Source organism: Crinia signifera, chromosome 2 (genome assembly GCF_055691185.1).
Source record: "Crinia signifera chromosome 2, ASM5569118v1, whole genome shotgun sequence".
Classification (NCBI taxonomy): domain Eukaryota; kingdom Metazoa; phylum Chordata; class Amphibia; order Anura; family Myobatrachidae; genus Crinia; species Crinia signifera.
Window position 1 is genome coordinate 305811289 of NC_139218.1, and position 23995 is coordinate 305835283.

The 23995-nt window shown below is 37.5% G+C and overlaps 1 long non-coding RNA gene across 2 annotated transcripts in view; it reads right to left on the reverse strand.

Annotated features, from left to right (window-relative positions):
* LOC146059078 (uncharacterized) overlaps positions 1–22863 on the reverse strand; it is a 32232-nt gene extending 9369 nt beyond the window's left edge. The window contains exons 1-3 of one of the 2 annotated variants that reach the window (XR_014470143.1): positions 21171–22863; positions 13696–13806; positions 7519–8095 (exon numbers count right to left, since the gene is read on the reverse strand). This is a non-coding gene — a long non-coding RNA (uncharacterized LOC146059078). Of the gene's footprint in view, positions 1–7518; positions 8096–13695; positions 13807–21170 lie in introns of those variants that run through there. The other variant, XR_014470142.1, reaches the window with a different exon arrangement.
* Between the last annotated feature and the right edge of the window lie 1132 nt (positions 22864–23995).

Sequence of the window (23995 nt, forward strand, 5' to 3'; positions counted from 1 at the left end):
TACTTTTTGTCATAAGCTGCTTTATTTAAATGCATTACCCTGTCCCTTTATGAAGACCAGAACTAATATGGTGCTGATGTGGCATAATGTTTAAGGGCATAAATAAATACATAAATAAATAATGGGTGAAATAATGTGTAAGGGTGTAATGTATATGTGGCATCACTATGTGGCATAATGTGTATAAATGTACTACTAATGGGTAGCATAATATGTAAGGGCATAATACAGTATAAGGGTCATTACTGTGTGACATGTGTATAAGGGCCACTACCAATGTATGGCATGCTGTGCTATAAGGGTCTCTTTTGTATGGATTAAAGTGTATAAGGAACTCTTTTGTGTGATGTATTATGAATAAGGTGATCTAATGTGTCACATAATGTGGAATAGGGACACTACTGTTGGATGTAAAGTAAATCATTGGTAATAATGTGAAAAAGGGACACCGCTGTGTGTTGTAATTTGAATAAGGGGCCATAGTGTTCAGCGTCATTTTACTTACTGTTACTTTTGCATGGCCATACAGTATCTCTTACCACAATACTACACCCCTTTTCGGGGTTTTTCCCTGTTCGAAGAATCGGGACAAAGCACTTTCTATCACATTGCACCAAAATGTTTTGTGACGGCTTTCTCTTTATATATAACATTGTATTTGTTTCTAATAACATATAATATTGACATATTATTTAAATATGTTATGCATCATGCTGAAATTTTTAATCTTTAGATTGATAAAATACATTAACTTTATTGACAATATGTTAATTCTTTTTAGGAGCTGAATTAGGGATATAGAGCATTGATTAATGTGTTAGCTCCATTTAAGATACATAATCAATTCTCTTTTCCCACATCACAATGCTCAAATATTGATGTTACTGGGGACATATTGTGTATGTATTATGTCTGTATATCAAAATATTAGAAATTTCTGTTGAAAATGCATCGTATACAAATATTCACTAGTGATACAGACTTTGGTAGTTAGGATGGGATGCGGTTATTTGGTCTACAGCATTATGGTAGACAGTCATTAGGTCGACACCATAAGGTCAACATGGGTCTAGGTTGACATAAGAAAAGCTTGACATGGTTCTAGGTCGACAGGTCATTAGTTCGACAGGTCGTTAGTTCGACAGGTCATTAGTTCGACAGTGTCTAGGTCGACAGTCAAAAGGTCGGCGTGGGGTTTTCACTGGTATTTTAGCTGACATGTGCCGACAGGCAGTATTTCATGCCCTACCATCCACTAGGGTGTGGTGGAAGAATAAAATAGTGTGCCCGACGTGTTGACATTCAGATAAAAAAAAACAGTGAAAAACCCCATGTCCACATTTTCACTGTCGACCTAGACATGGTTGAACTAATGACCTGTCGAACTAACGGCCTAATGAACTAATGACCTTTCTACCTAGAACCATGTCAACCTTTTCCCATGTCAAACTTGACCAATGTCGACCTTTTCCCATGTTGACCTAATGGTGTTGACCTAATGATTGTCGACCATCATGCTGTAGACCAAATGATCCCAACCCAGTTAGGATACTGCCTGGAACAATACCTGTATGTGATATTAGATTGCCCAATACTGTAGCTGGATTGACCTCAAACACCATGACTAACATATTATGCCACATGGTCTGAACTATTTATAGCCCAAATCTGATTACGAATACTAACTTGTTCATACATCACTACTTAACTATGGCCTTTTGCTTTAAGTCCCGCACAGTATGTTTTGTATGACTGTCATTATGTGTTTCTAGAAATAGTCTTTCTGTCACTCAAGGAAAATGTGAATCTGCTATTCTCACTACTGTACATCAATGTCCATTTAAATTGTAAACTTTTGTATTAAACATTTTATTGATATTCATATTGGAAGTTACCCTGTAAGAGCTGTTCCTTACTATTCCTACCAAAAGTGGTGAGTCTGATTTTACACAACTGCTTATATACATTAACATATATTTTTATATAGTGGCGGCGCTATGACATGGGAAGCTGCAAGCTTCACAGCTTACTGAGCAGATCAGAATCAAGCCCTAAATGTTAATTCATGTTGAAAAAGGCCCATTTGCTGAGACACAAAATCTTAGGAATTACATCTTCAGTATCTGATATTTGATTTAAAATTCATAGCATGCCATCATTTACATAGTTTGCAAATCTGTATTTAAAATAATGTATTCTTTATGAAAATAATTTTGTTGACAATTTGGTTGGGGTAGGATTCTGAACAAGGAAGATAACATTTTGCCAAATATAAACTGAGATTAATGTTTCAGAAAACAATTTAAAAATGTTGCACATTTTTCCCACATAGTTCTTACACCCAACTTAAATTAAACATTTGGGATAAAACATCAAAACATAGTTATTGTTCTACACAAATATGAAATAAGTAAATATTATTCCAACAAAGTCTGAAATAAAATGGTTTTATGTGAATTCAAACATTTGCATTTTTAAAGATTTATTAAAAAATTATGGTTGTGAGGTTCTAATGCTAAAAACCCATCTTTTTTTTATTTAACACATTTAAATGTTTCAAAACAATTTATGTATTTTAATTGACCTTTTTGGATTTGCTACCATTTTTATACAGTACTTTCTTCAAGGGCTCATTCAAATTGTATAGATATTTTCTAAAGTCTGGTTTCATTTTAGCTAATTATATGATTTCAAACAATTATATTTTCATAAAACCATTTCAAGGACAACTGCTTAATGAAATCATCATTATTTATCTATTGTTTATTTTTAAGTTTCTTATATAGCGCAGCAAATTCCACTGTGCTTTGCTATTGGAAATAGTGATCAAACAAAATGGGTAGTTACAGTTAAAAAGGTAGAAGGACACTGCTTGCAAGTTTATAGATATATAGAATTCCTTTATTCGTATCACAATGGAGAAATTTTCAATCGTTACAGCACGGTTCAAGTACAGATAAGAGTAATAGCATAATAATAAAAACACACATAATAGGAAACAAGCAAAAACAAAGTTTGATACTTAGCGCTGATTGATATTAAGCACTGCAGCTAATACCTAAGGGGATTTACCAAACCCCTAAAAGTATGTGGACAAAAAAAACAACAGAGTGGTACAGCGCTGTGCTTAATATATTGTAATTTATTAAAATAATTTCATAGCAATATTATTAAAAATATATTCAATGTGGCCAACATTGGGACAGACAAGACTCACAAACATATAGTTGAAAGCAAAACTTCCCTCAAATGGGCCCCTTGCAAATGTTAATGGGGGTAGTTAATAGCAGCATGCGGTTAGTTGCAGTTTTTAGAAAGTTAGTATTTGCATAAAAGTTATTGGAACTTTCCCTCTGTTAATACCGGTATTTTCACAAGGTAATCCTTAGAACAATTCATGTAAGTGCACTTTCAATGAGGTATACTTAAGTGAGCATCCGGGTAAACAGCAGGGGATTTGTTTGGAGTCTCCTGAACGGACCTCTCCGACCACCGATTGTTGATTGATGGTGGTCCTATCTGAGACTGGTCCGGTAATGGTGTCAGGTAGCAGCTTCAATCCCAAACCTCTACGCGTTTCTCCGCCTTTTAACTCCGTCAGCGGCTTCCTCAGGAGGTGAATAATAGGTAGCTCCGTTCACGTCGTTTTATAGCGATTGCTTCCGCTATTTGATTGACGCGCATGCGCCCGTCATTGCGGGTCGTGCCTCGTTTTCGAGTGCGTCTCTCATTGGTGTTCAGTCCATTGCGTGTCAGACCTCGCTGTCATAGTGAGTCTGGCCCTGCTGTTTTCAATGACTATACATTTCTGCGTGTCAAGCCTCACTTTGGGGCTGATCTCCATGTATTTTGTTTACACGCAGCCATAGTAACTCAGGTCGGAACAGAACAATGGTTACTGTTTATTTGCATTATTCATTTAGATTCATAAGAGTCCAGTTTCTAGCGTCTTGGTGTCTTATTATCAGGTATATCTTTTATTGGACGCTGATGTCTAATATAACGGCTACCACATAGAATATTATACTTCCAGGGATATTCTTTAAAGGGACAGACAACATTTAACATATATATATACATAATTTATCAAAATTTATACATAAACAAATATTAAAAAAATCACATATAAACATAATATATTAAATTAGATATATAATTGTATACAGAGCGAGATATGTTTCAATATATAATAGGGACATGGCAGATAAGTTCCTATGCAGCGCATATATAAATACGCTACACGACAATAAAATGTATACTATCAAATTTCATTGGGTATTCGTAGAACACATATACATATACAAAAAGACAGGAGATGAAAATTCAGCCACATGTAATTGGACCAATTTTTGTCCAATTATCTAATTGTGTCTAGTGGGACACAGAAATGTTATAGCTAGAATACATGATTCAAAGTCAATTTATTATCATATATATGTGTCAAAATAATCAACACATATATATACAGGATATAATTGTATATATGGACATCTATCATAGTCCAATTTTTAATGAAGAAATTTATCCTAATATGAGAAAAAAAAAAAAAAAAAAAAAATTTTTCTTTTTGTCATAAACTCAATTTATTTTTATGTATGTGTCATGGACACTAAAACTATCAACACAGATACACAGAGAATACAGTTACATATATGGACATCTAGCATAGTCCAATATGAAAATTTTAACTTAAAGAAATTTGTCATAAATAAAGTAATAAAATTTTCACAATTTATTCTCATTTAATTATACCACCCTCCCCTTAATCCCCCTTCCATAGTTATCCCCTCCCCCCCCCCCCTCCTCCTCCTCTCCCCCCCCCCTTTTTACTTTCAATTCTCCCCCTCCCCCCCCCCCCCCCCCCACAAGAAGAGATGGCAAGAATTCACAGGAGTAATAATCTATATATTGTTAAGTTCTATCGTATCATTAAGCCCGTTAGGCATCATTGAGCATAGGCGGAAGATCCAATAGGCTTCTCTACTGCACAATTTTTTAAACCTGTCACCTCCTCTACTGGTACAGGTAATTTGTTCAATTGCTTTTATCTCTAGATTTTTTAGAGAATTGTTTTGACATTTTCTTATATGGTTTGAGAGAGGGTGTGTTCTCACCCCTCCCAGAATATTCCTCCTATGCTCAAGGTACCTCACATGTAGGCATCTCGTGGTGCGGCCTACATACTGCAGACCGCAACCACATTCGATTACATAAATTATATATGGTGTCTTACAGTTAAGAAAACTCTTTATCATAAATTTCTCTCCAGTGACATGTGAAATAAATTCAATACTTTTTTTCTTTTTCATTTCTGAGCATGTGAGACATTTGTCATTTCCACATTTGTGGTATCCACAGGGTTTTTCTGGGAGCCAATTTAATGTTGTATTTTGTTTATCATTGGATCCATCTTTATTGTCAAAATGACTCTGTACGAGTTTGTTTTTAAGGTTTTCCCCCTTTCTGAATATTACCTTTCCACTGGGTTCTATAATATCCTTCAAGAATTCATCTTGTAATAACAGAGAAGTGTTTTTCCTTACTATATTTTTAATTTCGTGAGAACATTCATTAAATTGAGTTATAAATAGTGTTGATCTGTCTTTGTTTGTAGTTTTCATAATATCTATTTGATTTTTAGGTTTTATGATCAATAATTTTTCTCTTTCAATTTTGTCAGTTTCTTGTATCGCTTTTTGTATAATTTTTTCAGGATAGTTTTGTTCTTGGAATGGGAATGGGGGGGAGGGGGAGAATTGAAAGTAAAAAGGGGGGGGGAGAGGAGGAGGAGGGGGGGGGGGGAGGGGATAACTATGGAAGGGGGATTAAGGGGAGGGTGGTATAATTAAATGAGAATAAATTGTGAAAATTTTATTACTTTATTTATGACAAATTTCTTTAAGTTAAAATTTTCATATTGGACTATGCTAGATGTCCATATATGTAACTGTATTCTCTGTGTATTTGTGTTGATAGTTTTAGTGTCCATGACACATACATAAAAATAAATTGAGTTTATGACAAAAAGAAAAATTTTTTTTTTTTTTTTTTTTTTTTCTCATATTAGGATAAATTTCTTCATTAAAAATTGGACTATGATAGATGTCCATATATACAATTATATCCTGTATATATATGTGTTGATTATTTTGACACATATATATGATAATAAATTGACTTTGAATCATGTATTCTAGCTATAACATTTCTGTGTCCCACTAGACACAATTAGATAATTGGACAAAAATTGGTCCAATTACATGTGGCTGAATTTTCATCTCCTGTCTTTTTGTATATGTATATGTGTTCTACGAATACCCAATGAAATTTGATAGTATACATTTTATTGTCGTGTAGCGTATTTATATATGCGCTGCATAGGAACTTATCTGCCATGTCCCTATTATATATTGAAACATATCTCGCTCTGTATACAATTATATATCTAATTTAATATATTATGTTTATATGTGATTTTTTTAATATTTGTTTATGTATAAATTTTGATAAATTATGTATATATATATGTTAAATGTTGTCTGTCCCTTTAAAGAATATCCCTGGAAGTATAATATTCTATGTGGTAGCCGTTATATTAGACATCAGCGTCCAATAAAAGATATACCTGATAATAAGACACCAAGACGCTAGAAACTGGACTCTTATGAATCTAAATGAATAATGCAAATAAACAGTAACCATTGTTCTGTTCCGACCTGAGTTACTATGGCTGCGTGTAAACAAAATACATGGAGATCAGCCCCAAAGTGAGGCTTGACACGCAGAAATGTATAGTCATTGAAAACAGCAGGGCCAGACTCACTATGACAGCGAGGTCTGACACGCAATGGACTGAACACCAATGAGAGACGCACTCGAAAATGAGGCACGACCCGCAATGACGGGCGCATGCGCGTCAATCAAATAGCGGAAGCAATCGCTATAAAACGACGTGAACGGAGCTACCTATTATTCACCTCCTGAGGAAGCCGCTGACGGAGTTAAAAGGCGGAGAAACGCGTAGAGGTTTGGGATTGAAGCTGCTACCTGACACCATTACCGGACCAGTCTCAGATAGGACCACCATCAATCAACAATCGGTGGTCGGAGAGGTCCGTTCAGGAGACTCCAAACAAATCCCCTGCTGTTTACCCGGATGCTCACTTAAGTATACCTCAGTGAAAGTGCACTTACATGAATTGTTCTAAGGATTACCTTGTGAAAATACCGGTATTAACAGAGGGAAAGTTCCAATAACTTTTATGCAAATACTAACTTTCTAAAAACTGCAACTAACCGCATGCTGCTATTAACTACCCCCATTAACATTTGCAAGGGGCCCATTTGAGGGAAGTTTTGCTTTCAACTATATGTTTGTGAGTCTTGTCTGTCCCAATGTTGGCCACATTGAATATATTTTTAATAATATTGCTATGAAATTATTTTAATAAATTACAATATATTAAGCACAGCGCTGTACCACACATAATAGGATAAGATCCAAACAATATAACTCAAGAATCTAGGAACATGCAGGTCTTCTTCAGAACATGACATTTGTACATTCTAATTGCAGCCAGAAGGAACGATCTGCGATATCTCTCCGTTGAGCATCGAGGGTGAAGCAACCTATCACTGAAAGTGCTACACAGATCCGTCAAAACGTTTTTGAGCGGGTGTGAAGCATTATCCAATAATGATGTTATCTTGCTGATCATTCTCCTCTCACCCACAATCTCTACCGAATCCAAAGGCATTCCTAGAACAGAACTGGCCTTCCTTACCAGTCTGTTTAGTCTCTTATTGTCAGCTGTTGAAACACTGCTGCCCCAGCAGACCACTCCGTACAATATGGCCGATGCCACTACACAGTTGAAGAAGGTCTTCAGGAGCGCTCCCTGCACTCCAAAGGACCTCAGTCTCCTCAGCAGATAATAGGGAATACAGCAATGTATATGGAAATAGACATTGATACACAAAGATAGGTATAATCTAATGTATAAAGTCCACAATATTGCAAAGGTTCTTGGTGGTCTGTATGATGCTGTGACCCAGTTATTTTGTCCAGTTGTAATGAGGATGAAAAAATACACTTCTTAATAAAGAAATAAAGAAGAATGATACTTGTTTACTTTGCATAAATTCTTTTACTTTGCATTTTTTTAGTTTTGCAAACAGTATGCTTTTTTTAAACATAACTTAACTTAGCTTTTAAGCTTTATTAACATAACTTTGTTCAATTTGCATGTTTTATTTTGCATGCTTTTTTACTTTGCATAACAAAACTTGCTTTTCTTTGCAAGCTTTTACTTCGCATAACTTTACTTTGCATAACTTTCATAGAGAACATAATTCAAAACTGAAAGTTGTTATAAATTGTTATAAATTGATCCTGGTGTGTTACCCCTGAGGAAGTCCCCAAGGGACGAAATGCGTAGTGGTTTTTCTAGACCTATATACATCTATGGTCAAATTAGGGATCAATACTCCTATGTGAAACTTTCTATTGGAAAACTTCTGTATACCGTCCAAAGTGAATGTATTTTATAAGATATCGTTCTTTGGAATAAATATATTTTATTTTTGAAACAAGTTTTTTTTGGTGAAACATATTTCAGCGCACCTCTACACCTTTCTTCATATATATATATATATATATATATATATATATATATATATATATATACTGTATATCCAACCATTCGACTGCACACTTGGGCTCTTTAAGATCAAGAAACGGCTGACTCCAAAGGTACTCTGCAACGTTTCAATGTTTAATACATTTTTTTCAAGCACTGAAAATTTTTTATTAAACATTGAAACGTTGCAGAGTACCTTGCAGTGTGGAGGATTTGCACCGGGCGGCAGATGAGCATATCAGCACAGAGTGCCGGTTACTACGTGGTTATATATACTGTATATGTATATATATATATAACAAATGGAAATAGATTGTGCGCAAAGTCTTAGATGAGGGATATGTATAAAAAAGTACTTCTGTGGAACTATCAGTCCCAGGAACACCAAGCCGCTTCTTCCACAGTAGGGTAATTGCACTCAGGTGATAGAGACCCAGCTGCTCCGTTTAAGCGCTTCAGGGCACCTGAATCCAGCAGGTAAGCAAATTCTATAGAAATAGACAAAACGGGCGCTTCATAGTGCAGATATCTTTTAAAAAGTTTGTATTTATTTGAACACGTAGATAGATAAAATAATGTTACCAAAGGTGGCGGCTCCAAATGCCGCACTGTAAAAGCATAAATACACAGACGTCCCGGCGTCTGGTATAGGGAGAGGTTACACTCCTCCGGACTCTCGCTGGTCTGGTCGACGCTGAGCCACGCCCCTACGCGTTTCGTCACGATGACTTCGTCAGAGGGCTGACGAAGTCATTGTGACGATTTGGAGCCGCCACCTTTGGAGCATTTGGAGCCGCCACCTTTGGTAACGTTATTTTATCTATCTACGTGTTCAAATAAATACAAACTTTTTAAAAGATATTTGCACTATGAAGCGCCCGTTTTGTCTATTTCTATAGAATGTATATATATATTTTATATATATATATACTCCCAATTAAAATCTATAAAGAATAATGGGAATGAAGGAATACATATTTCAACGATTATTTCTTTAAATATACATGTTATGGCAGGAAAATATAATGAGGGAGAGGTAAATGCTTCTTGTTTACATGCTGTGCTGTAGGAGAGATCATGCAGCTTTATCGATCACTCAGCAAGAATCAGGACAACGTACACACGTATGCAATCGAACGGCCGTTCATCCCAGAATGGCCAACAACTGTATATACTGTATATGTGTACCCAGCTTTATGTTTTCAATTTAAAATGTAATATACCAAAAGGGAAAATAATACATACTGTATGGGAAACAAAAATAAAATCGTTATGCATCTACATAAGAGTGAACTAACCTTATAATACCAGATAATATGACAGTGTAGTGAAGAATTGGTAAGGACAATAGAACACTTGGCTATGTAGGAAGAATTATTTCTAAAAGAAAGGTGTAGGTCAGATTATTGCCACTTTATGAGTTACTAATAATATATCACTTTGAGTTATGTGTTCAGTTCTGGAATCTTTATAAAAATGTATTCATACATAGATAAAATGTACAGACATTGTTATTGAAATGGTGCTTGAGCTGCATAACAGAACTGAATAGGAAAGGTTTCAAGAGAAGCATGTACAGTAATATTTGGAGCAGAAAATGGCCAAAGGCAACATGGCAGAAACATTTAAATATATCAAATGTATTAGTAGAGTTCAGCAGGGTAGCATCACTTTTTTTTTCAAACAGCGTACTAAATCCATGCAATACTGTAGTTTCCTAGTAGTTATCTATATTGCATGGGACAAATATATAAATAATGTTAAGACTAATGAGAAGTATAAAAATAAATATCATAAAAAAAACACTCAAGGACAAAAAAGAGGACTGCTTCTAATGTGTATTGTAATAAAACTAGGGTTGTTCAGGAGTAATATTTTCACATTTTGCTTTGAAACCCAGAATAGATTTAGAGAGAGATGAAGTGGAAAGAATTAAAGTACCAACCAATTTAGCATCTAACTGTCATTATTCAAACACAGCCAATAGCAGTTAGAAGCTGACTGGTTGGTGCTTTGGGCCTGACGTCAGCCTCCCACCCCGTGCAGCCATTGGCCCGATCTCGCCCCCAGGGGAACGCCAAAGCATTTTCATGGGGACGCCTATAAAACACTGGGTGTTCCCCTTCTCCGGGCTGATATCAACCCCCCTTACTCCTCTACCCATGTGAATCATTGGCGAGTGTGATACTCACCAAAGGCATTCGCACAAGGACCTGCACATGCGCAAATACGCTCATGAGCATGCATGTTGAGCATGTTGTCCCAGCCAACATCAGGCAATTTATCTTCCTCTACTTTATCTCTTTCTGAGGTTGGTAAATCCATGCACTTTATGTAAGAGTTCTGCTGCTAGTATATTGCATTTGTTATGTCAGCTAATGTTACATTCTAGATTTTCAACCGTATAACAATTTGCTTTCTTTTCCCTGGAGTAATTTATACAGATTGCGAGGACATTTGCAACATGCTTTATATTTATTGAGATTAACCTGAATTTATAATACAAATAAAAATAGCAATTCTGCAGATATATGGCTTTTTAATATAACATATGAGCCCAGGCTGTTCTGTGGGTGGTAACACGAAACTGCTTAATTTGACAACTAAGAGCTGTCTTTGTATGATTATTGTAAGTTATATGTTCATGATATTTCTTCAAATGTGATAACACTTTCCTGCAAGAAGCCTGTCATCATGTACAAAGTATTTTGTAATGTGTGTTAGCATATCCACTTGACAGATTTTGATTTATTTAAAAAAAAAATTCAAGAAGGAATCTTGCTGATTGCTCGAAGTATCCTGTTTGGCTTTTTATTCCATATTTTTGTTAAAATAGAACTAATTATTCTTCATATTTATCATCATTTGGGAGTTAGTATGCAGCAAGGCCAAAACAGTAAACACGTTTGCAATATGTTGTAATTGAACACAACAGTAAATTACATTTTAAGTGATCATCAAGGTGAAAATGGGGCACTCAAATGCCTCGTTTTTAGTGCTAGTTAGGAATCCTGGCAACACAGATGAAATAGATATATTTAATTACAATTCTCACAACATCTATCATCCATCTAGGACTAATTATTAGAACCAGAAATAAAATACCCCCTGATTTTAAGATAGAATTTACATTATTCTACATTTTGCAATAAAAGCAACAATAAACCTGACAAATGTAAAATATGATTTATTGTTTCAGTACAGAGTAATAAATATAGTGTATTTGATATGCAGTTTAGAGGAATACGGTTTAATTACCTTTATTGAATGTTCTAGTATAGCTAAAATAAAGAAATATTTATGATCAAATTAACTTTTTCCTAGCAAGAATTTGTTGGTGTTACTTATTTTACACTGTTCATATTCACTTTCTAAATTCTATAGCATCTAATTATCTAGCGTTTTTGTTTTTGGTGTCACAGCTGGAGGAGATATTTATAGATATAAGTGTTGAATATTCAGTGAGAGAAAATTCTAAGCTCTGATTTCCTGCTGTGTCAGTTTAAAAATGAATTCCATAGATTATTTCTATAGAGGCAACCTGTGTAGATCTTAAAGATATGTTATATCATATTTTCTTATGTAATGATCATTACTGAGAATTAGCTGCTTAAGGCCTGATTGAAGAGAAAATTTGTATAATCAAGTGGAATTTCCTACTTGGTTTCCCAGTGGGATGCATTTGTATTTAAAGAGGAGGACCAATCAAAGCATAGTTTGCTCCTCCTACGTAGCAGTGGTGACTCTTTCCCTAGTATTCTCTACTCTACTCTACTGTATTTAATTGAGGGGAGGAATTTTCATCCCATATTGCTGAAAATGGGCTTCAAAACACTTGGCAGAATTAGTAATTTATGTTAGTACCCCCTCATCCAATCAGAGAACATTCCCAGTTGATTCTTTGGGACGATGTATCAAGCAGTGAAAAAGAGTGGGGAAGTTGACCAGTGACACTTATCCTCTCAAATGGGCACCCTTCTCACCTATCCGTCTATCTATCACTCCATCTCCATGCCTCCTCCTCACTGATACCAGCATGACTTGCTTGGCTGGCAGAAACAATAAGCAATGTTGTGTGTGTGCCACAGAAGAGGGATAGATTCAACAGATAACATGTCCAACACCTACTGTATGTTAGAGATTGGAAATGTGGTGTGAATATAGTTTATAGTAGTTTATATTGAGAATAAGAGAGCAAGGGATTAATTATTTATTTGGCTTTAGTAGGATTAAGGGTTTTTATGAAACTGAGGGATGTAAATAGGAATGTATTATTATTTTTATTATTATTATTATTATTATTATTATTATTATTATTATCATCATTATTATTTTTTCAATTGATAAACTAAATGGAAATAAATGCTACACAGTGTCAAAAAGGGGTCTTAGATGTAATATCCAGTTATTCAGCAAACTTATCACAAGTACAGTATTATACTGTTATCACAGACACATCCAGTGTGACTGTAGAGAAGGGGTTTCACAATGAGAATGATTGAACAGTTCCATTACAAAACATAATCATTTTTCTACTATCAATTTTTAGTTGGATTTAAAAATAGACTGGAAGTCTTTTGTTTGTTAAATGAATTGTCATTATGGAATCCTAACTAAAAAGTGTAGCTACTATAAGCAATCAGATGCTTGTTCGTGGATTAATTGTGCCTCCCTTTTAGATTAATCATTTGCCTGTATAGTTGCATTACTTACAGTATGTCTGCACAAACATAGTTAATGTGTTGCCATTGCCAACACCACCAACCCTCCAATTGACAACCCCCACCCCCCTCCCACCCATCTTGTGTCAAAAACAACTTTTGAGTAAATTGCCCAATGGTCTCTCATACTGGGCTTCACCTCCTACCAAGTGTTGCTAACACTCCTTTGACCTAATTTCCACTCTTTGACTACAGCCACCTTTCCTTCAGCCTCACATTACCTTATTTCCTCCCTAATGCACAGAAATTAACAAACACAAAGGGATTCTGAAATGCTCTTCATTAAAAATACTTTTCATCTTCTTTTACATTCTTCTCTCCTATGAATACCTTACCTCTTTTGATATCAGAACAATTACTTCACCCATTGGCAAAACAGCGCCAAACACTCCACACAGATTCCACGGAACAAAAACCAGCTGTGGTACCATAAATAGACCAACTTCCTGCAATAGATATCCTGCATTAGTAAATAGAATTTTCTAAATATCCCCCCAACAAAGATTTATTTCACTATAAATGCATTACTTTTCAATTGAATTGAATAAATTCTGTATATTTCAAATGGAGTAATTAACAAATATAAAGAAAAATGTCCATTTTGTAGTAGCTTGAGCTAGAAAGTTAATTCACAGTGGTAAATCTAATTTAGTAAGTCATGGGGCTACTACTTTCTGCTCATTCTTGTAGACTTCTCTATGATTTTTGACATTGTGGACTATCCTCTTCTTCTGAAATCTTTAAATGCCTTGGTATGCTTGAATCTGCCCTCTACTGGCTGTCCTCCTAACTTTCTAACTGTTTTTTTCTTTCTCCTCTAATGAATTGACTTACCCCCACTTTCACTAACAGTAGGTGTTCCACGAGGTTGTACTCTTGGACCTCTCCTATTCTTCCTCTAGATTAGGTGGGATCATTATCTGTTTTGCAATGTCGTCTCTATGCTAATGATATTGAGATCTATCTTTCCTCCTTTGACCTCTCCTTCTCTCTCTTCACTCATATCACTGACTGTCTTTCCGCTATATCTTCCCGGTTGCTCAAACACTTTCTTAAATAAAACTTGTCTAAGTTTGAGCTAATCATCTTCCAACCCTCCTGTATACTCTCACCTCTTACAATATTATTATCTATTGATAGTGAACAACTCAGTTTTTAATATAAGGCCATCTCCCCTCGTGTGCTTTTACTTCTCTTGGAATATCATCTATGCCATATTCTCTAGAACAGCACCTAATCCTCATTTTCTGACACCCTAAAGCAGCAATGTTTATATACCATGTACTTGTCCTGCATTATCTTATACTGTATGCAACTTTTTTCTTGTTTTTGCTAATTTTTATGTACTTTGAATGCAGAAAGCTTCACCAGATACAGTACATCAGCTGGAAAATACGGCAAAATCCACAGTTTTTACAGTATGTATTCAAGACTCAATGGATTTCTGATAGGAGGCCATTGTAGCTTTCTAAAGAAAATCTAAGTTTTTATTATCCAATAAATGTGTTTAAATATATTCACACTCATCGGATTGTTCTATTTCTAAGGATCTCCTCACATTGGAGTGCATTTATACTAGAAGGATTACAGATTGTAAAACCATGCCATATGAGTTTATTTTCAGTAAGTGCATTAATAAGGGGGTGCAGGAATAACAAACAGCGGGGGAAATTTACTAAAATGAGAGTTGTATTTCACATGGGATGTTGCTATGGGCAGATACTATCTGATTGGTCGCCCATAGCAACATCACCTGTGAAATATAACTCACATCTGAGTAAATTTCCCCCAGCATCTTTTATGAGCGTGTGAAATGTTGATGAATATCCATGTAAAGTGGCAGGTGTTGCATGCTACATGATAAGTTATATTATTACATGATACAGTAATATCATATCTCATTGTCTATATGTGGAAATCAACTGAATTGGCAGTATACAATTCAATGAATTTTCTTATTTGGAGTGTAGTGATACAGCACTCTTTTGGTTGGTTGCTCCAGTTAGCCCTACTGTGCACTCTGAGGTTGTCAGAATTTTCATATACTAGGGCAGATGTATTAAGCCTTAACAAGAGATAAATGCAAGGGTGATAAGGAGAGATAAACGTCCAGCCAATCAGCTCCTTACTGACTTTTTTCAAAGACAGCCTGTAACATGGCAGTTGGCAGGTGATTGGCTGGACGTTTATCTCTCTTTTTATCACCCTTGCATTTATCTCTTGTTAAGGCTTAATACATCTACCCCACTGTGTCTTAAGTGATAGGTTTACTTTCTACCATTAAACATCCTCATTTCTCAGAAACAAACTGCTGCTTAGTTCTTTGATCACTCAAGTTGACCATTCTGATGGGGCTGGTGTATTTTTCACCTCAATTACTACAGTAGCCTTATTTTCTTTGTTTCTAAATATATAGAATGTAAGTTCTATGTAAACAAAAACTACAGATGGAGCAGGACTTATCTATCCAGGGGATGGCGTCCCCTTCCGACGGTGCTGCCGGCGGTCGCCGGGTGTCTACACCAGGTCCCCGCAGCCCCCTGAAGCCCCCCGCAGCCCCCTGAAGCGGGAGGCGGACAGGATTGCGTCCACCTCGCCGCCTGGATACTGAGACGTGCGTGCGTTGGGGACGCACGCGCGTCTCAGTCAGATGGAGCGCCGTGTTGCTGGCGGATCGCCAGCAACATGCTGCTGGCAATTCGCCAGCAACAATAAGACCCGCTCCATCTGTATATATCATTTGTACTAAAGACAAAGGGCCTAATTCAGCGTAAATTGTAGCAATTAATTGCAAAATTATAGCTCCTCATGGCAGCTTTGGGGGGGACACCCAGCACAGGGCACGGCTACAAAAAAAAATTCCTGTTGATGCTACTAAAGCAGAAAGTTCTGATAGTAATAGGTATTTTAACATTTTGTCCTGTTAATAGAGTTATGAATGATAACTTAAAACTTTAAATTGCAGGTCAAGGCAGAAGTATATTTGTGGCTTAATTATGGATGACACTTTTGATGCAATCATTTTGCCCCATATTTGGATAAACATTCCGCAATGACACTGAAAATAGTTAATTCTACCATTTATTTAGGCTGGATTAATTTTATGTCTAATTCCAATTATGTTAATGAGTGCTAAGTATCTACTTCCCTCATCTGTGGCACTCAATACTTGCCCCTGACCTAGCTAAGCTCATTAGGATATTTTCCTCAATATTTTTGTCAATTTTAATTGCTTAGTTTTCCAATAACTCTTAAAGAAAGACATATAATTATAATACAGTAGTCAGTTGGTGCTGGCTAATTTATATACTGATTCATGACATCAAAATCTTCCTTAAAACTGAAGTCAATATCATCTTGTGCCTGTTAAATATTTCAAAGGTGCTTTTGCATAGCTTTGAATTTTCTTGGATAAAATCTGTCTATATTTCTATACTGCTTAAATATATTTCCAATCTTACTCTGCAATTTTAGTATTGCACATTTTTGTATACTGTTAAACAGCATTAAGTGGCATATTTAAGAATAAATACAGTAAGATGTTTTTGCCAATGACAACTATGTTTCTAAGATTATTATCTTGCAAAGCAGAAAACAATGTTTTTATCCCCAAAAAATGCTGGTTTTCAATTACAGTTATTATATAAATAATTTTTTCATGAGCTGCATTAATGTAATTAAGTAAAATGTCAGCATTTCACACAAAGTATTCTTGCATCATTATGGTGAAGGTCATGTTTACACTCTCCACTCTAAATCAGATTTTAATATTAACACTTTCCCTTTCAAGATAACCAAACCATCAACAGAGCAGGAAATATATTGAGTTTGTTTTAAAATGCATGTTTATAGGCATCAACTCTTGAAAAAGATAATAAAAATGCTTCAGTACTTTTAATGCAATTCAATTTCACTATTTATGCATAATGCGAGATTGCATTCACTTGAACACATCAAAAATGAAATAAAACTACCCATATTTTCGCTTCATGGAGATTTGATGCATGGAACCAGATACCCAAGCAGGTACATTTAATTTTGCTGTTATTGAGAACAACGTCCAGTGTTAGACTGGAGCAAGAAGGGCCCAGCAGGGAACAGGGGCATTAAAGGGTGGCACCAGTCAGAGCAGCCGAGAGGAATGCCGGACCCCGGTAAAATTGGAGCCGTGGCCTAATCATGGGAGGCGTGGCAACCTCCTGCAATTAGGTCACGTCCCCAAAATTATTACGCAGATAGTGAAAAACCTTCTCAAGTCGAGGGAGGAGTTTAATTCATTCTCCTAAATAAACTTGTGGAGATAAACTCCAATTCTATATTTCCTCTGTCCACTGCTCAAATCTAATGTGGATTCTGACATTAACCAGGTCAGAGTCAACAATGCAAGCACTATACTCCTCATAATTAATGAGATTGGATATGATTGATGACAGTTAGGAGTAATTGTTGCTAATAAGTTTCTCATAGTCTGGATACCACATCCTAATAATTTTGGCCTACTATGATTAAATTGTATTATCAAGAAAATATTTTGTTATCTGAATATCGTGTTATTATATAACTTAATCATATAGAAGTGACGTTTTTAAAAAATGTATGCAAATAAAAGTTATATTTTGAACTCACTCATTCTTCATTCTTTCACTCATTATAATTTTTTCAAGTGTGCCCCAAAAACCCTGTTTTGTTCTTCCTTTGTCTACCTCCGACAATATTCTTTAAGTACACATACTTGTTGAACTTTTTGGGAGCACCACCAACCCAGCACCAGAGTACTGTAGATCTTCTTAATCTATTGGTCTCATGTTGGTTATTACTATCACTAAACTAAATTAAATTATTGATATACCGCAGCCTGCGACAACCCTACGCCACTCCCTTACAGCAGTACGCATCAGTGTAGGTTAGTTATAGTGCAGAACAGGTACAGTGTGAAGGTGATGCATTGCAGATTTGATAAAGTGTGGGTTAGATACAGTGCAGATTACAGTGTGGGATGAATACAGTGAATCGGATATAGTACAGGTTGAATACTGTATGCATTGGATACAGTGTACTTTGATTAGTATGGGTTGGATACAGTTCGGGTCAGATACAGTGTGCATTGGATATAGTGCAGGTCAGATATAGTGCAGGTTAAATATAGTGCAGGTAGTATACAATGCAGATTATAGTTTGTGTTGGATACAGTGTATGCTGGATACAGTCTAGGTCAGTTACAATTTGGGATACAGTGCAGGTGGAAACAGTGTGTGTCTGATACAATGCAGGTTTGATACATTGTGGGATAGATATAGAGCAGATCAGTTACAGTGTGGTATACAGTGCGGGCTGAATATAGTGTGGGTCAGATACCATGCAGTTTATAGTCTGGGCTAAATACAGTGTGGATCTGATAAAGTGTAGGCTGGATATGGTGCGCATAGGATACAGTGTGGGTGATATGGGTCAGATACAGTATGTGTCATATACAGTGTGGGCTACAGTGTGGGTCAGATACATTGCACATGACAGTGCAGTGGTTACAATGCTAGTCATATACGCTGTGAGTTGGATACAGCACAGGATACAGTGGAGGTTGAATACAGGGACGTCAGATGCATTGCATTATACAGTGCAGGAGGTCAGATACAGTACAATTTACAGTGTGGATCAAATACATAGTAACATAGTAATTAAGGGAAAAAAGTTGTTAGTCCATCTAGTTCAACCTATCTAACTTGTAACTATTGACTTATCTATAGGATTCCCTTAGTGGGCAAAAATGTATCCAGTTTTGATTTAAATTAATTAACAGTAGTTGCTGAAACCACCCCCACCGGCAATGAGTTCCAGAATTTTACAGCTCTAATGGCGAAGAATCCTTTTCTTAATTCAGTAATTTATTTTCTTCGAGTCTCAGTACATGCCCCGTGTCCTAAATATAGGCCTGTTAGTGAACAAATCATCTCCCAGTTCCATATCATTCCCAATCCTGTATTTGAACATGCTAATCATATCACAAAATACTGCCTTCCATGTTCATGTTATATGTTGTACGTTACGTTTGTCTATGAAATGTTTTTTAATTGATGAAATCATGTTTTAATAAATGTATACTAATTAATTCAGATATTGACTGAGTATAACATTATTTTTGGCTAAGCAGCGCCACCTAGGTGTACCAGCATATTGCTGGATACCCCAAAACCCATATATTTCTCTCTAGAAGAGGTACACAATTCCTCTGATCAGGAGGCTGCAGCTTAGCTAAAAAGTGCCAGCACCCTCATATACCTGTAGGAAAACCAGCGCTCTTGTAGTGACCCTAGTGACCACAAAAATACTAATCATATCACCTCTCAACCTCCATTTCTCCAGTGAAAATATATTCAGCCTGGTTAACCTATCTTTGTATTGTAGTGATTTGAGACCTTTTACTAGCTTGCATGCCTTTCTCTGTACCTGCTACAATTCATTTATGTCCTTTTTAAGGTGCAGTGCCCAGAACTGCACACAGTATTCGAAGTGTGGTCTCACCAATGCCTTAAAAAGATGCCTCAAAAAGATCACATTGGCATTCCTTGAATCCATACCCCTTTTAATGCATGCCAGTTTCCAGTTTGCTTTTGCTGCTGCAATTGAGCAGTGTGCACTATTACCCAGTTTTTCATCTATGATGACCCCCAAGTTCATTTTTACAGCAGAATTCCCTGTAATAACACCATTTAGCCTATAAGTAGCCTGTTAATTTTTGTTTCCATAATTAATTAATTTAGATTTATCAACGTTAAACTGCATTTTCCAACTTTCCGCCCACCTTTCCAGTTTAATTAAGACACTTTCTAGTGTATCCACATCCTCTCCTGAGTTAATTTCCTTACTTAGTTTCATGTTGTCCGCAAATATTGCAAATTTACTCACTATGTCACTTCCTATATCATTAATGAATATTCTAAACAAGGTGGGTCCCAATATTGAACCTTGCGGGACTCTACTTTGTACCTTACCCCAGCTAGAATGTATGCCATTTACCACCACTCTCTGTCCCCGATTGTGCAACCAGTTTTTAATCCAAAATACAAATTTTCATCTTTTAATCGTAAATTACCTAGTTTCATTAATAACTTTTAATGAGGCACCATGTCCAAAGATTTAGCTAAATCAAGCAGTATTAAATCAACAGATTTCCCTAAGTCCAGCCTCCTACTGGCTTCCTCATAGAAGCTAAAAAAATTAGTGTGGGTCATATACAGTGTGGGTCATATACAGTGCCCAGCAGACACATTGTGGGTTGGATACAGTTTAGGATAAAGTAAGGGTCAGATACAGTGTGCATTGGTACAATGCAGGTGGTATACAGTACAGGACAGACACAATGCAGGTTGCTGTGTAGGTTAGATACAGTATGGGTTGGATACAGTGCAGTTTGGATAGAGTGCATTTCTTTTAAAGTGAGGGTCAGATAGTGCGATTGACTAGTTGGGGTGTAGCTAGTGTCAATCCAGGGTGCTGGGGGTGTTGGGGCTGCCAAAAATGCCAATATGGGCTGCTCTGTTATGTAGTTGCCATATCCCTGTTAAAGTGGCGACCTTTGAACCAAAAGATTTACATTGATGATATCATGGTTGGAATGTCGTCATGCAAAATGTTGACATTAACATGGTATGAACATTAATAATGTTGAAATTCCCATGAAACTTAGGGTATGGTAAGCATTATCATTTGAGTTAATGTAGGGTTAGGGTTAGAAAAAACCTGTACAGTATGTCAACATAACCACAGTATTGCTATGCTGAATATAAATGTGAATTGTGGGAAATTCACTTACTGTTAGGCGAGCTTCTCAGCACACGAACGCCAACTGTTCCGGAAAAGATCCACCCCAGGGATCCGACGAGGACCGGAGTGTCACTAGAGGGGAAAGAGATACCTATAAAACACAGTCGGGCTGTATAGCAAGACGGGGTCACTTATGGACACCCACGGGTGGCTGCGAACTTCGCCGGTTAGGCGAAAGTCATCATCGGCCCAAGGCCTCAGCCACCCTAACTTCACCTATTCGCACTTTCGCACGTAGATGGTAGATGTGGTTCTCTCACGGGAGAACCACGTACCGGCGCTCGGGGACGAAACAAAACACACAATGCTGAAACTCACCAATGGTATTCCTTGTCACCTTGCTAGAATATCTCTGCACCTGGGGATCAAGCACACAACAACAGCCTCTCTACAAACCTAACTTAGCTTAACTAGGACTAACCTGTCCCTGCTATAACACAATGTCTATTCGGCTGATCTAACAATAACAAACAATCCTTACGGTGCTCTAACTAACAAAACATGCAACGATACAAGCAGTCGCTGACAGGAACATATTCATAACACACTATAGCAAATATGTGAGTGCATACACGGTAGTAAAGTGCCGGGGCCTCAAGGGGAACCGGCGGGGTACTCCTAAGCCGGTCACCAACACCTGGGTAGACAGCCGTCTATCCCAGCTTTAGAACCTGTAAAGCGGGACTGGTCAAGTACCACCATTACTCCCTGGTGAACATACAGGATAATACTACACCTCTCCTTACTAACCCTTGAAGCCCCAGAAGAGTTGCCACGAAGCCCACCGTTCGTAGGACCCAAGCCCGTTCAGAAGGGTACTGCATGTCACCCTCCCTAGACGGAACTTCCCAAAATGGTCGACAGACCCAAAATGGCTGCTAAAAGATAACAGGCTCAGTGCCTATGCTGTGATGCCATAATATAAATTCCCCTCCAATATACAGGCAGGAGGCCTGACTGATAGGGGACAGGCAGGAGGCCTGATGAGTGGGGACAGGCAGGAGACCTGATGAGTGGGGACAGGCAGGAGGCCAGATGAGTGGGGACAGGCAGGAGGCCTGATGAGTGGGGACAGGCAGGAGGCCTAGGGGGAGCAGCTACCCAGCGGGGTACACGGGGGCCAGGTGGGCCAAACAATTCAGTGCCCACGGGCCAAGAGGGCCCGACTACAATGCTCACAGGCCGGAAGGGCCTGGTTGTGCCCACGGGCCTAGTGCCCGAATACCTGGTGGTCTAGGTGGAAAAGGGGTGATAGGTCCTACCTGTCACGCTGGGAGAGGGCACCACAGGGAGCTTCGTATAGCTCTTTTGTTCCCCACTGTGGCGCCAACCTCCGGTCCTCTGCTGGCTGGTCGGGGCCTCCTTCCTCTTCTCCTGCTGCTCCGCTGGCCGCCGCTGTCTTCAGGGCCTCTGCCGCCGTCTCTGCTGGATCCCGCCGGCCGCCGCAGTTCTCAATGCTCTGCTGCCATCTTCTTCTCCAGCTCAGCCGCTTCTGCCTTCTTCTTTCTTCTGGGAGGTCTTCTCTGCTCCTTTGCCGTCGACGAACTGAGCTCCGCCGCTCCGCAGCGTCTAATATAAGACGCTGGGAGAAGGCAGAGCTATGACGCGGCGAGCCTGGATTGGTTCCCCGCATCCTGCGCTGATTGGCCGCCTCATCGCGAGCACTGATTGGCTCGTGCGAGGCGCGCCATTCGAAGTACCGTTTTTGATTGGAGGAACTTGAATCCTCCCGGACTCAAGTTCCTCCAGGCCAAAATCCCGCCACCGACGCCGCAACGGGGAACCAACTGGAGGGAGATGGAGGTAAGCCTCCTCCGTCCCCTCCCCAACACAGCCCCCCGCCGTCTGTCCCCTCACATAAACATGAGATTATGTCTTATATTTGTTTACAGAAGGAGACCTGTTAACTGAGAACACTGGCACAGATTGTCACTTATACAAAAACATAGAAATACGGGATCCATTCTGGTGCATCTCAGTAACATACACCTAGCACCAAGTCTCCATGATATCATGTTCCAGTTTGCTCTATTGTTTTATTTGAACAGTTTTCATCTGTAAATATCCACCCATGACTTTTATTGGCACGTAACATGTTTGTTAGGCCTGCAATCCTGACAATGTGAATTGTTAAACATTATTTACAGAAGTTTCTCTTTTTAATTATTATTGTTCTTATTAGCCACAATTTTACATGTTCATTTGAGGGGTAAAAAAAGTACTAATGGCAACAATAATAATTTGCTAGCTTTAACTTTTTTTTTTTTTGGTACTACTATTTTAAACTTCAAGGACAGATCAAGATTTAAAACATTTCTCTTAATTTCTCCCATGCTGCCTGGAGTAAAAGAGCAAATTAAATTCTGTGAAACAAAATCAGAGCTAAATTTTGGCACAAGACTCAGCAAGCTCTTAGAGTGCCAGCGGTGATGCCTAAAGGCAGAAGCCAGTGTTTTTCCCTTAAAACAAAAAGCCATTGTCACCTTGAAGGGGGATTCTTTTGAAAAGAAATGTCAAAATTGATGCAGGAGTGAATTTAATTGATACATTATTCATCTTCTTTCTTCCCTATATGAAACAAAAATACAAAAAAGTTTAGTGGTGCTGTGTCTAAAACACATTTGTTCGTTAATGTTTGATGTAAAGGAAAGAAATAAACATTAGAGTACATTCAAACTTTTGAGCACAAAAGACAAAAAGAACATGCTGTTAACAGGTACAACAACATAAAATAAACACTGGCAGTAATACAGTTTAAAGCAAGATATTTTATTTGAGATATCTGATCAATTTTTTTCAGCCACAGCAGAGAAG